A 15,994-nucleotide genomic window follows, 5' to 3' on the forward strand; every position below is an offset into this window, starting at 1 on the left:
CGGCCTCCCCGTGACCCTGTGTGGCGTCCTCATTTTACAAATCACTTTCACTCTATTGTCTCATAAAATTCTCAGAACAAAGCTATGAGTTGTCAAAGCAGGTGTCATTATCTCCATTTTAAGTGAGATACTGAAAGACAGGTGAGCCCAAGATCGCAGAACTACTAACACTTGGAACCCAAAGTTCGTGGTCCTTTCCACTGACCCTAAGTAATGAGCCAAAGTGCATTTTTAAAAACTACCAGGATTTATACATCTGAATGATTATTAAATCTTCTTCCCAGTGGTCACAGACTGATACTTAGACAGTGACAACTATTCATGCTGTATGAACAAAATTGCTTATGTGTAAGCAGCGGCTCTTCCAAATCTATAACTTGAATTTTTTCAGTGGGTGCAAACCTTTGTCCACAAGAGTGAACATCCATTTGTAGCTGGGTAACCTGAGACTAAACACAATACTGTTCAATGTAGTTTCACAATTGGTAAGAAACTAAAGGTAAGAGTTACCCTGTTCTTATTTTCCTGTTCCATTTGCTTTAAATCACAGACTAAGAAACCACAAATTCTGATAAATACTACAGCCATTTTGTTACCTTCCATTCCATATAGATTTTCTAGTAACTTCAAGTTCAACACCTACAAGACGTTAATCATCTTCCCTCCAAATCTATCGGTCTTCCCTCTTGTGGTGAACGGACCCTCCAGCCTTCCAAATTCTCGACACTTTCTTCACCATAACTCCCCCTCCCCATTTCCATGCTCTCTTGCCCCACCAAGCCGCATTCTAATGTGCTAAGCATAATTTTAGACATGCATATATCCTTGAAAGATGTTTTCATTCATTTATTCAACAAATTATTTCATCACCCCTTTTGTTTTCCAAGTACTATAAGCTGGTATAGCAGTCAGCTTTTTTGCATAGCAAACTACTCCAAAACTTAGTGACTTAAAAATGGCCATTTGTTTAGTTCATAATTATGCAAGTCAATTATGCAAGCATTTTATGCTGGGTTCAGCTGAGCAGTTTTCTGCCAGTCATAGGTGTCTCTGCTGGGCTCTCCCATGCTCTGCCAGGAAAGCTGGGGGCTGGCTCTCTCACATCACTGGAGCCTTGGCTGGGACAGTTCATCCCTGCTCCATGGGGTCTCTCATTATCCAGGAGGCTAGCCTGGGCTTCTTCACACAGCCATCTCAGGGTCCAAAGAACAGCAAGAGAAGGTAAGCCCCAAAGCACAAACACTTTACAACTCTCTAACTGAATCACATTTACTATTTTCAAAGCAGCCAAAGCAAGTCATACGGCCACATCTAGAGTTAGTGTGGAAGGGGACCACTCAAGCACACAGGTACAGGGAAGTGTGATCAAACTGGCATCTATGACTGCAAAAAATCTATTATACTGGATATTAAAAATGAACAGACAGACAGTGTCCCTGCCCTCGCATCCTCCATCAGCACTTGGTATTTTTCCACTTCCTAAGGTTGGCCAAGCAGATAGGTATAAGCCTGTATTCCTTTATAGTTTTAATTTCTCTGATTAATGGTAAGGCCAAACATTTCTTTATACACTTAATAGTCATTCATATTTTCTCTTTTATGAGTTGCCTATTTGTGTGTCTTGTCTATTTTTCTACTGTATTTCCTGTGTTTTTCATACTTATTCTTGTGACCTTGATGACAAGCTCATATAGTCATAGATGCAGGAAGCGGTGTAACGGCCAAAAGGCCCATTAGCCTGCTAAAGCAGGATTCTCACCATGGTATATTATTTTATTGTGAATACATCATGCAGAGACATTTGTATAAACCATATACGTAGAATTTAAAGAATATCTATAAAGACTCATGTACCACTGTCCCAGTGCATTCAACTCCATTTGTTATTCCTCTCTGATTTGAGATGCCACCTTTAGCACACACTATTATCATTGTATACTTGAATCTATTTCTGGACTTTCTGTTTTTATTTTCCATTTTTGAGAAAGGATGTTGAATTTCCATACCAAGAATGGATGTTGAATTTTGTCAAATGCCTTTTCAGCATAGGTGAAGGTGGTCATGTGATTTTCTCCTCCTATTGAACCACGTTTTGCATTCCTGGAATAAACTCCACTTGATCATGTTATCTCATTACTTTAATGTGCTGTGAAACACTCCTTGCTGATATTTAGGATTTTGCCTCAATAGATTTGATCCAAAGTTTTCGTTTTGTGCATTCTTTGCCAGAATTTGTTACACAGTGTTATACTTGTTCTTCCACGAGCTGACGCAGTTTAAATAGTTTTGGAATTTTCAGCATTTTCAAGATGAAGTAGACTTTACTGGACGTTTTTCCAAGCGCTCTTTGAAAACTTTTTGTCTTCTTCCACGAAAACTGATCTGTTAGAGTTTCAATGTTTTCTGGGAGTTATGAAAAATAAATTAAATTTTCCTAGAAATTTGTCCTTTTTATCACAATTTCCAGTTTGTTTTCAGAGATGTGAGCAAAGTAGTCTCTTGCCTTTTAATTCCCTTTGCTTTTGTGGTTATTTGCCCTTTAATCATTATTCATATTTTCACTTTTTTCTTGGTTCAACTAGCTTTTAGTTTATGTGATTTATCGGTTATTTCAAAGAATAAGCTTTTGATTTTATTTATTAATTCTGCTACTTTTCTATTTCCTAACTCATTCATTTATTCTTGTGTCTTCATTAATTTTTCTGTGCACTTTCTTTTCATTTATTTTGCTGTCCTTTTCACACTTCTTGAGTTGAATGCTTAATTCAATTTTGGTACACTCTGTTTTCTATATCGGTATTTAAGGCTGTATCTCTTTTATGTACTGATGAGCTATACCCCATAGCTTCTAATACACAAAGTTTTCATTATCATTTTCTGGATGTTCTGCAATTTTGATTTATATCTTGTTTTTGAGTCAAGTTGTTTATAAAACAGTATCTGAACTGTTAAGGCTTTTGTTTTCTGGCGTTGTTTGTTAATTTCTAGTTTTTCTATATTGTGATCAAAAAATGTTGCTTGTATAATTTTTATTTTTTTAGTTTATTATGATTGTCCTTGTCACTTTTTGACACCAATTCATGGGCATTTGAAAAAATGTTCTTTATTTTCATGGTATAAAATTTTACACAAATGTAAGTTCAGATACAAAACATAAGAACATTAACATTGATATTAATAGGCATTTTAATTATGTCTACTTAATTATCTTATTAAAATCTCCTATGTTCTTACTTACTTGCTAAATTTTATTTTCCAATGTTTTTGGAATCCTTCATGGTAGTAGAAATGGAAGTAGTCGTAGTAACAGTGCTAATAGTGGAGGCTAATTTTGGGGAGAGAGGGATTTGAAAGCAAAATTTATTGCTTATAACATTTACATTTTACATGCAAATTTTGTTTTTTTCCAGCTTTATTGAGATATAATTGACATACAACACTGCACAAGTTTAAGGTGTATAACATATTGATTTGATACACTTACATACACTTGATTTTATACCTTTTTATACACATATATAACGATTACCACTGTATCATTAGCTAACACCTCCATCTCATCACACAATTACCATCTTTTTTGTGGTGAGAATACTTAAGATCTATTCTCTTAGCAACTTTTAAGTATTTAATACAGTATTATTAGCTATAATCTCCATGCTGTACATTAGAACTCCAGAACTCGCTAATCTTATAACTGGAAGTTTATACCCTTTGACCAAATCTCCCCATTTCTCCCAACTTCTAGCCCTTGTTAACCACCACTCTACTCTGTTTCTCTGCGTTCAGCTTTTTTAGATTGTACATATAAGCGATATCATATAGTATTTGTCTTTCTCTGTCTGACTTATCTCACTTAGTATAATGCCCTCGAGTTTTATCCAAGTTGTTGCAAATGGCAGGCTTTCCTTCTTTCTCTAGTTGAATAATATGTCATTGTATATATATATATATATATATATATATACTATATCTTCTTCATCCATTTATCTGTTGACAGATACTTAGGTTGTTTCCGTATCTTGGCTATTGTGAATAATGCTGCAATGAACATGGGGGGTGCAGATATTTCTTTGATATCCTATTTCCATTCCCTTTGGATATATACCCACAAGTGGGATTGCCGGATCATACAGTAGTTTTATTTTTAGTTTTTTGAGGAAACTCCATACTGTTTCCCATAGTGGCTGCACCAATTTACATTCCCATCTACAGTGCACAAGGGTTCCCTTTTTTTTTGCTGTGCAGAAGCCTTTTAGTTTGACAGCATCCCACTTATTTATTTTTGCTTTTGTTACTTGTGCTTTTGGTGTCAGATCCAGGAAATCGCTGCCAAGACCAATGTCAACTAGGTTTTTCTCTATGTTTTCTTCTGGGAGTTTTACAGTTTCAGATCTTATGTTTAAGTCTCGAATTCATTTTGAGCTAACTTTGTGAGTGGTATAAGTAAGATAGGGGTCCAATTTCATTCTTATGCATGTGGTTAGGTGAAGACTAACATTTATTGAGTGCCTACTATGTACCAGATAATGTTATAAGTTCTTTAGCTGGATAATCTCATTTTCCACTAGTATTATACTTATTCAAACCTTCATCTTTCACCTAAACCACTACAATCGCCTAATTTGTCTCCCAACTTATCTATGTCCCACTCAAATTCCTCCTCCACACAGCATGGCATCTAAATGAACATTTAGTTGTGCTCTGAAAACTTCAAGCCGTGTTATTCAAGCTAAGCTCCACCAATTCAAATTTACTGAGGATAGGGCTCAGGAAACTTCACTTTTAAGAAATATGGATGATCCTTATGCAGACTAAAGTTGAAGAATCACTAGCCTACAGGATAAAGGCATAACATCTTTTAAACACAGTATTCTATTTTTAAAGGAAAAACATATAATTATCTGAGTAATAAGTTAATACTGGGTAATAAGTTAATATTACTTGGATAATATGTAATACAGAATATACAGAGTAAACAATGAAAGTCTCCCCCAACTCTCATTCTTCTCCCTAGAGATGACTAACGTCAATATTTGGTGGGCACACATTCAGTTCCCTTTCTGTTTATTAAATCTACATATGTGTGCTTATATACACATATAACATGTGTATATTAAAAATAAGTAGAGGTCTACTTTGTTCTCTTTAATGGTTTATGATGTTGCATTATCTATGTTAAATTATCTATGATAATTTATTTAATGAATTTTCAATTGATATTTAGGTTGTTTACAATTTTTCACTTAATACAAACAATGCGGCAATAAACACTCTTGTGCGTATGTCCAAGTTTTTCTTTACAGTCAGTTCATAGAAATCAAACTGCTCCGTTAAAGCAATATGTGTATATATCAATTAGGAATCCTTAGTCTGCAAGTGATAGAAAATTCAATCCAGACCAATATGTGAAGAGGGAAATTATCTGCTGATTTAACTCAAATTCCAGGGAAAGAATTTGCTTAGGAAAGGCTTAATCTAGTGGATCCCATTTCTTCCCATCTTTCTCTCTTGCCTTCCCTAATATTCACATCCTCCTAAGGATAAATCATCCCATGATCTCAGTTAGCTGTCAACAGCTTCTGGGGCAACATGTTTCTCCATTTACATCCAGAGTAAATGAGTAAAAGAGTGCTTTGGCCCTGAATTCTGAGAAAAAGTGCTGAGCTTCTCTCTGATTTGTTTTTTGTCGTTAGTGCCAATTCTGACTTCTAGAGACCCTGTGCACAGGAGAGCTGAACCCTGCCTGGTCTTTGTGCACCATCCTCTCACCTTCCAGCACTATATGGAACAATTCTCTCCTGCTATTTCTAGGGTTTTCATGGCCAATTTTTTCAAAAGTGGGTGGCCAGGTCCTTCTTCCTAGTCAATCTTAGTCTGGAAGCTCTGCTGAAACCTGTCCACCATGGGTGACCCTGTTGGTATTTGAAATACCAGTAGCATAGCTTTCAGCATCACAGCAATACGCAGCCACCACTGCATGAAAACCGACAGATGGGTGGTGTGGTTCCCTAACCGGGAAACAAACCCAAGCCATGGCAATGAGAGCACCAAATCTTCACCACTAGACAACCAGGGCTGGGTCTGACTTGATTAGCTTAGGTCATATGTCCACTCCTGCACCATCAATCACTGTGACCAGAGAAAGAGAATGTCCTGACTGGCTTACGTCATATGTCACTCCTCTGAAGCTGTAGGTGGAGCCAACTTACCTGGAAGTGCTTTGATTCCCAAAGAGAAATCACAGGCCAGGCGGCTGCTGGGATGAATGCTCACCAGAGTGAATTCTTTATTTGGACAGATCAATGCCAAACTGCCTTCCAAAAATTTACACTACCACCGACCACGTATGAAAGTGGCTGTTTCTCAATATCCCCATCAAAATTTTCTATTATTTACATTTTATTCATATTTACCTAATTCAGTGTTGATGAGCATCTTTTTATGTGCTTATTGGCCTTTTATATTTCCCCTATAAATTGCCTATTTATAACCTCCACTCATATTTCTATTTTTGAATGATTTATAGAAGCTCTGAAAACATTCTACACAATAATCAGTCATCCATTAAATATGCTGCAAATAGTTTTCTCTGTATGTAACTCATCTTTTAATTTTACCATGCCTGTCATTGTGCAGAGATAATTTTTAACTTATATGAGGTTATGTCCATCGAACTTTTTCTTCTATGGCTTCTGGTATCTATGTCTTGTTAAGGAGGCCTTTTCCACCTCTAATTATTTTTAAATGTGCTCCCACAGGGTCTCCAAATACTTAAATTTCTTTTATATTCAGCTGCTTAATTCATTTGAAGTTTATTTTATGGATGGTTAAGGTAATAGTCTACTTCTCCTTTTTTCCGAATCAATAACTAATTTTCTTAACACTATTTATTGCACTCCCCTATGGATTTGAAATACCATCTTTATTATAACCTAAATTTCTACAGATGATACATGGATCTGTTCTGGTCTCTCTATTGCACTGATTTCCACTCCAGTCTGCCACATTGTTTTGATCACGTCCTTAGCATATACTTTTACCATATGTTTTTATCATTACTTAGCAATGTGTATGGGACATGCCCAAGACCTAACTCTTTAGCATGAGATATAAGAATCTCTAAGATGTGAGCTTCATTTATTTCTCCATCCTCCTCATCCATCATCTAGCTCCTTGCCTTTCAGCTTTTAGTAAAACCGAACACAGATAATTCCAAACAGACATGACTCTGGAGCATAGCTTGGTTCTTTTTGTTTCCTCTTCCTGCAACATCCTGCCCTCCTTCCTTACCTGAGTGACTCTTACTCGTCCTTTAGAACTTAGCTCAGTCAAAATTACTTACTTACTTACTATCCTTTCCTGAACTCCCATGTAGGCTTCTCTCACCTCTTCCCCTGTTCTCCAATTATGCCATCTACTTCTGTCAGGCAGAGATAACCTCTTCATACTGTGTCTTTCCCGCCAGCTTTCCTATGACAGAGACGATGTTTATTCTTCTTTATACTTCCAGCCCCTAGTACAGTCCTTGTTCATAGGAAATGCTCAAAAATATTTGTTGAATTGAGCTTTCTTCTTTCCTTCATTTTATTATGACTTATATTCTATAAAGGTACATCTCCATCAGTGGAATAAATTAGTATTCTTGAAGACTAAATTTGCAAAACAAATTTATTTTTAAAAATTCATGTCAGCTCCATCCACCAAAAATATATCTTATGGTTAAGAGAATTTCCCTCTCTGTAGCACCTGCTACAGATATGTTATAAACACAGCTCTAGATGAGGTATCTGATAACTGAAAGTAAACACTTCATTAGATCCAAATCATAATCATTTTAATCCATTCTGCTTTGTTAAATTGCATTTCTTTTCCTCGGACATACTTCTCTTAAAGTTGACTATGTGAAATCCATTACCTATAAATTTTGAGAAATTCTCAAATTCAAACCCAATCATTAATTATTTGCTGAGTAAAATAGGGATGACAACAATAATACCTGCCTCATAGGTTTGTTATCAGGATTAAATGAGTTTACATTTATATAGCACCTAGAGCCTGACATTATACCATTATTTGATAAACAGTGTCCCATCTTGCTCAGAACAAAAGTGTAGGTCCTCTCTTCTGTCACCTCTCATTCACTCCACTCCAGTAAACTTAGCCTGCTTACTTTGGAAGGAAGAGCTGAACAATGAACATGCCAAGCCTGCCCCTACCTCTGCTATTGCCCCAAATACATACACAACTCATTCCCTCACATCTTTTCCGGGCTCTGCTCAAAACCAATCCTATCAATGAAGATTTCACTGGACATAAATCAAAGGCAACCCTTGTCCTCTGACACTCCTTCTCCACCTTGCCCTTCTTTATTTTTCCCCATACTGCTCATTACTTTCTAACATATTATGAATTTCCTTGTTTTTTTTTTTATTGCCTCCCCTGCACCACTGTAGCATAAGCTTTTTAATGAGGGAGACATTTTGTCTGTTTTCTTCACAGCTATCTCCTGAGTGTCTAGAACAGTACCTGGTACATAATGGCATTCAATGTAGATTTACTATATGAATGAATCAAGGAATTAACAGAAGGGCAATAAGGAAGCTCTTGAAACATTTCACCAGGATGTGAATGAGCTATGAATGAGTAAAGTGGCAGTCAGAACTGAAGATATGAACAAGCAATTTACAAAGTAAGAAAATCAATAGACTCTGGGCACTAATACTATTTCTCAGGGAGAAGGTCTATCTTGTGCGGTAATAAACACACCTCTGTCCTAAAAAGAAAGTTGTATTATTATGAAAAAATGACTACACCATCTACAATCACTGTGTTTTAATCCCCTCGTTGTCAAGTGTACAGGTGGGGGCAGGTCTTCATAGCTGCTCATCCACATATCATCACACTGAAGTGGGGGTTATTAAGGTGGTGGCAGTCTATTAATGGAAGTGGTGAAGGGTCTGGGGACCTGAAGAGAATGGAGTCATGTTCCTGCTAATGCTCTACTCTTGATTAATAGAACGTGAAGTCCACTTAACAATTGAAATTGACTTTTTAAAATTCCATATACATATGTTATATATTATAAATATAATCCTTTGATCAGGAAATTATGGCTTCAGTCATTCATTCCACATACATTTATTGGGCACCTCCATATGCTAGGCACCATGACAGACTCTGGGAAAGTATCAGCCAACAAGACTGCCATAGGATCTGATGTCACACAGCTTATAGTCTAGGCAGACTGAGCAAGTAAATCTTGTCTACATGCAAAACATGAATGGGAGAACTGAAGCAGCGGCATTTGTATATTCATTTATTTATTGAACAAGCACTATTTGGTTCATGCTTAGTGTGTATTTAAGGACACTAATGGCACAAAAGAAATAAAATATACAGTCCTTGTCCTATGATTTCCAATATAGTAGAGGAGAGAAATATTTGTTCAATCGACCCAGAAAAAAACAACCCAAAGGACAACATATGTACATAGGGTCATGCTAGAGAGATGTGGAGTAACAATAACTTCATTTCCTACTACTCTCTCCCTCACTTACTCTACTCTGTCCATACTCCTGCCTTACTGTTCCTGCCTTCCACACCTCCTGCCTTAGGGCATTTGCATCAACTGTTTCCTCTGCCATAAATTCTTTTCCCTGGATATCTGCATGATCAGCTCACTCATTTACTTCAAGTCTTTGCTCGAATACCTTCTCAATAAGGCAGACCTTGACCATGCTATGTAATACAGTCAGGCACCACATAATAACATTTCGGTCAACAACAGGTCACATATACGATGGTGGTCCCGTAAGATTAGTACCACATAGCCTACATGTGTAGTAGGCTATACCATCCAGGTTTGTGTAAGTATGCTCTATGATGTTCGCACAACGATAAAAATCACCTAACGACACATTTCTCAGAACATAGTGCAATGCAATATGGTATTTCTGATCCTTCTTTCCCTACTCTACTTTCTCTCTTTCCTATAAAGCTTATCACCTTTTAATACATTAGTTAATTTACTCACATATTATGTTTAAACTTTATTGTTCATGTCTGCCTATTAGAATGTAAACTCCATAAAGGCAGAGATCTTGTTTAGTTCACTGGTCAATGCAAGGCACGTAGAACAGTGCCTGGCACATAGTAGGTACTCAAAAAGCATTTGTTAAATGAATGATAGTGATGATCATACTAATATAAATTGAGCGTTGAACATGTGCCAGGCAGATGCTAAGCACTTTAAATGTATGACCCCTTTAAATCCTCATAACGCATTATCTCTTTTTTAACCACATAGTGGATGCTAGTCCCAGTTCTTGGTTATAGTCAACGGAAAAGGAATTCATTGGAGATTTACCAGGAAACTCAAAGAATGAATATGAATGCTGGAGAGTCTGGCTCGTGAAAGAAACAACTGAGACAAAGCACTACTGGGATTCTGCCACAGGAAAAATCTGCTGAGGACTCTATTCTTGGCATAGCCACCAGGGACACTTTCAGCTATTTGGCTGGACTTTGCTGCTCCTAGAGCCTCACCACCAAGATTCTGGAAATCTTCCCTCCTTCTTGTAGATTTAAATTTCTACTATGTCACTACTTCCTTTCGGCACTTCCTTTGGCACTTCTTACGTGTGGATCTACTGGTGACAAATTTTCTCAGTTTTAATTTATCTGAAAATGTCTTTATTTCTCCTTCATTTTTGAAATATATTTCCATTGGATATAGAATTCTAGGTTGATGTTTTCTTTCAGCACTGTAAAGATGCCACTTCATTGCTGTCTGGTTTCTATTGTTTCTGAAGAGAAGTCAGCCATCACTCTTATTAACATTCCCTACATGTAGAATGTCTTTTTCTCTCACACTGTTTTCAGATTTTTTTCTGTAACTTTCATTACTGAATTTTCTTGATATGTGGGTTGAGTTTTTTTAATCAAATTGGGAAAAACTGTGGGCCAATATTTTTTTCTGACCCATTCTCTCTTTTTTCTCTTTTTAAGTTCTAATTATACACATAATAGATTGCTTGATAATATCCCCCAGGTCACTGAAGTTCTCTTTATTCTTTTCTGTGTTTTCAATACTTTTTCTCTGTGTGCTTTAGTTTGAATAATTTCTATTGAACCATCTTCTGGTGGGTCTAACCTGCTGTTAATCCCATGCAGTGATTTTTGCATTTTTTTACTTCCAAGATTTTATTTGTGAGTCATAGGATTTTCATTTGGTTCCTTTTTAGAGTTTCCAGATCTCACTTGAAATTTCCTACCACTTTACCCATTGTAGATTTAACGAAAATGATAAACCTCTAGGAAGACTCATAGACACACACACACACAAATTATCATTATAAGGAATAAAATCAGGCACTTTACTACACCATCCTGCAAACACTACGGATAATATTATGAATAATACTCTGCTAATAAATTTGACAACCTAAATGAAATGTACAAACTCTTTGAGAAACACAAGTTTCTAAAATCAACCAAGAACAAATATAAAATCTGAATAGCCTAATGTTTATTTAAAAAATTAAAGTTTTGGGTTTTGTTTTTTTTTTTTTTTTTGAGGAAGATTAGCCCTGAGCTAACTACTACCAGTCCTCCTCTTTTTGCTGAGGAAGACTGGCCCTGAGCTAACATCCGTGCCCATCTTCCTCTACTTTATATGTGGGACATCTACCACAGTATGGCTTGCCAAGCGGTGCCATGTCCACACCTGGGATCTGAACCAGTGAACCTCAGGCCACCAAGAAGTGGAATGTGTGAACTTAACTGCTGTGCCACTGGGCTGGCCCCTAAAGTTGTCTTTTAAAACTTTCCAACAAAGAAAACTCAAGGCCCATATGGCTTCAGTGGTGAACTCTATCAACCATTTGAGGAAGAAATAATACTGAACTTAGACCAGCTCTTTTAGAAAATATAAGAGGAACGAACATTCTCAATACATTTTATGAGCTCAGTATACTGATGCCAAACCTGACAAAAGCATTACAACAAAGTCAATATATCTCAAGATCATAAGTACAAAATACCTCAATAACACAGTTGCAAATCAAATCCAGCAATATATAAAAAATAAAATAAAGCTTGACCAATGAAGTTGATCCCAATAATGCAAGGTTAGTTAATCAATCAATGTAATTTGCTACAATACTAGAATTAAAAAGTTATAAGACGGGCCGGCCCTGTAGCTGAGTGGTTAGGTTCGCACGTTCCACTTCAGCGGCCTTGGGTTTCGCTGGTTCGGATCCTGGGGATCAGACATGGCACTGCTCATCAGGCCATGCTGAGAAGCGTCCCATGTAGCACAACCAGAGGCGCTCACAACTAGAGTCTACAATTGTGTACTGGGGGGCTTTGGGGAGAAGAATAAAAAAAAGAAGAAGATTGGCAACAGTTGTTAGCTCAGGTGCCAATCTTTGAAAATAAAAAAAAAACAAAAAAATAAAAGTTATATGATCACCTCAATAGATGCAGAAAAAAATCATTTGACAAAAATTAACACCCGTTCACATTTAATGGTAAAAAAAAAATGAATGCTTTCCCTCTAAAATAAAAAAACAAAAGCAATGATACCTGCTCTCACCACTTCTATTCCTAAATTAGGAGGTTCTAGATTGAGAAATAAAGCAAGCAAAGGAAATAAAAAACATAAAGTTTGCAAAGAAAGAAAAGAAAGCTGTGTGTATCATCAGACAAGTTTCTAACATACACAGAAAATCTTGGGGCCGGCCCCGTGGCCGAGTGGTTAAGTTCGCACACTCCACTTAGGCAGCCCGGCGTTTCACTGGTTCGGATCCTGGGCGCAGACATGGCACTGCTTGTCAGGCCACACTGAGGTGGTGTCCCACATGCCACAACTAGAGCAATCCACAACTAAAATATACAACTATGTACTGGGGGGGATTGGCGGAAGAAAAAGCAGAAAAAAAAAATATTGGCAACAGTTGTTAGCTCAGGTGTCAATCTTTAAAAAATAAAATAAAATAAAGAAAATCTTAAGAAATCTATATACCCTTAGAACTAACAAGTGAACTTAGGAAGGTCTCAAGACACAATATCAATATACAAAAATCAATTGTATTTCTATATGAGCAACAGATAATTAAAAGATGAAATTTAACAAACAATATTGCTTAGTGGTAACATCCAAAAACATAAAATGCTTAGGAATAAATTTAAATATGCAATATCTTTACACTGTAAACGTCAAAACATTGCAAAGTGAAATTTTTTTTAATTTTTTAAAAATCTAAGTGAGTTTATCATGTTCTGTAGAATGGAAGACATACTGTTAAGATGTCAATTTTATGCAAATTTATCTATATAATTCAATGCAATCCCAACCAAAATCCCAACAAGCTTTTTTATAGAAATTAACAAGCTGATTCTAAAATTCATGTGGAAACACAGGATAAGACAACTAAAATTATCTTGAAAAAGAAGGACTTACACTACCTGATTTCAAGACTTCCTATAAAACTATAGTAATAAAGAGAATGTGGTACCATGTGAGAATAGACAAACAGATCAGTGGAAGAGAACAGAGACTCTAGAAACAGACCCACACATGCAGAGTCAGTTGATTTTCAACAAAGCTGCCAAAGTAATTTAATAGAGAAAGGATAGTTTTTTCAACAAATGTGGCTGGAACAACTGGAGATATATATATTATATATATACATCATATATATATGTGTCTGTGTGTGTGTTTATACACACATCATACATACAAAAATGAACATCCACTCTTATCTTCTGCCATACACATAGATAAACTCAAAACGGACCACAGATATAAATGTAAAAGATACAACTATAGATCTTCTAAAAGAAAACATAGGAGAAAAATCTTCATAACCTTGAAATAGGTAATGATTTCTAAGATAGAACAAAAAAAAAACATAAATCATAAGAGAAAAAAATGTTAAATTGGACTTCAACAAAATTAAAAACTTTTTCTCTTTGAAAGATACTAAGAAAATGAAAGGTCAGGCCACAAGTTTGCAGTATAGATACTTGAGAAAGACTGGATCCTGAATATATAAAAGAACTCCTATAAATCAACAATAAAAGGACAAACAATCCAATAAAATGTATGGACAAAAGACTTGAGTTGACATTTCACAAAAGAATCTATATAAATGGCTGATAAGCACATAAAAAGGTGCTCAACATAACTGGTCATTTAGGAAAATTCAAATTGAAACCACAATGACATACGATTTCACACTCACTCAAATATTTAAAACCAGGAAAATGGACAATACCAAGCATTGGTGAGGATATATAGCCACTAAAATCCTCATACTTTGCTGGTGGGAGTATAAAATGGTGCAACTACCTTGAAAAACATTTGGACAGTTTCTTATAAAGTTAAATACATGCTTACTGTATGATTCAGCAATTCCACTCCTAGATATTCCACACCCAAGAGAAATGAAAATATATGTTCACAAAATGATAAATATTCATACAGTTTTATTTGCAATAGTCTCAAACTGGAAACGACTCAAACGTCCATCAACGAGTGAACAAATCAACCAACTGTAGTATATTCATAACAATGGCATACCATTCAGCAATAAAAAGGAATAAACTACTGGCCCCCACAAGAACCTAGAAGAACTCGATGACTCAGCAATCCACTCTTAGGTATAGACCCAACCTCAGTGTTTATATGTGCACCAAAATACAGGAATGTTTATACCAACACGATCATAATAGCCAAAAAATGGAATCAACCCAAATGAACTTCAAGAATAGAATGAATAAATGGTGACATATTCATTTAATGAAAAAGTATAAACTGTTATATGCAGCAATATAAATGAATCTCACAGCATAGTGTTGATAGAAAGAAGCCTCTGTATGATTCTATTTATATAAAATTCGAAAACAGACAAAACTAATGTGTGGTGATTCAAGTTAGAATAGTGGTTCTGACTGGGAGGCTTCTGGGTGCTGTGAATGTCCTCTACCTGGACCTGGGTAGTGATTCCATGAGTGTATTTACTCTTTCAGAAATTGTCAAGCTGAACACTTAAGATTTTTGCACTTTAGAATATGTATATTTCAATGACAACAAAAAATGAAAAAAAAAATTGATATTTTTACTTTCCTTCTTTAGCCCCATGTAATAAAGCACTATAGGGAATATTAGAATAGCACAGGGGTCCTATTCTCTAGAGACTTAGGGTATAACAGCCAAAGCTAACATATATACATTAAATAAACATTAATACAAGGTGTATTAGTTTCCTATGGCTGCTATAATAAATTACTACAAATCTGATGGCCTTAAACAACAGAAATTTATTCTCCCACAATTCTGGAGGGCAGAAGACTGAAATCAATGTGTTCACAGGGCCCTTCTCCCTCCAAAGTTTCTAGGGGCATATCCTTCCTTGCCTCTTCCAGGGTAGTTCCTGGTCTTCCTTGGCTTGTGGCAACATCACTCCTAAGCCCGCCTCCATCTTCACATGGCCTTCTTCCCTGTATGTGTCTCTGCATGCCATCTCTTTTTTAAAGGACACCAGTCACTAGATTTAGGGCCCATCCTAATCCAGACCTCTCTTAACTAATTACATCTGCAAAGACGTTATTATTTGTAAAGTACAAATAAGGTCACATCTGAGGTTCCAGGTGAACATGAATTTGGGGGAGGGACACTACTCAACCCATTACTCAGGGCAATTTTAAATTTAAATTAAACGCTGAATTGTTTGGCCATAGGAATTCAAAGAAATATGTGATCACTGTGAGATGAAAAAGTTCGAGACATGAGTTCTGCTGTCGAAACTGAGCATGATTGAGGCAAGCCTCAGCACAGCATGATCTGGCAATGGAAGGGGAGGGACACGGAGGCAGGCCTGACTGACAGGGAGAGTTCTGGCTGAGGAGCGGAAGAAAATAAGACTGAATAAATAGAGTGAGGCCAAGTTATGAGAGTCCTTGAAAGCCTGGCAGATGAATTTCCACT

The 15,994-nt window shown here is 36.3% G+C and overlaps 1 long non-coding RNA gene across 1 annotated transcript in view; it reads left to right on the forward strand.

Moving 5' to 3' along the window:
• The first annotated feature begins 1,021 nt into the window (after nt 1-1,021).
• Nucleotides 1,022-15,994, forward strand: part of LOC138924679 (uncharacterized) — a 78,774-nt gene continuing 63,801 nt past the window's right edge. The window contains exon 1 of the long non-coding RNA XR_011439738.1: nt 1,022-1,221. This is a non-coding gene — a long non-coding RNA (uncharacterized lncRNA). The remainder of the gene's footprint in view (nt 1,222-15,994) is intronic.

The sequence above is a fragment of the Equus caballus genome, chromosome 6 (genome assembly GCF_041296265.1).
Source record: "Equus caballus isolate H_3958 breed thoroughbred chromosome 6, TB-T2T, whole genome shotgun sequence".
Lineage (NCBI taxonomy): Eukaryota > Metazoa > Chordata > Mammalia > Perissodactyla > Equidae > Equus > Equus caballus.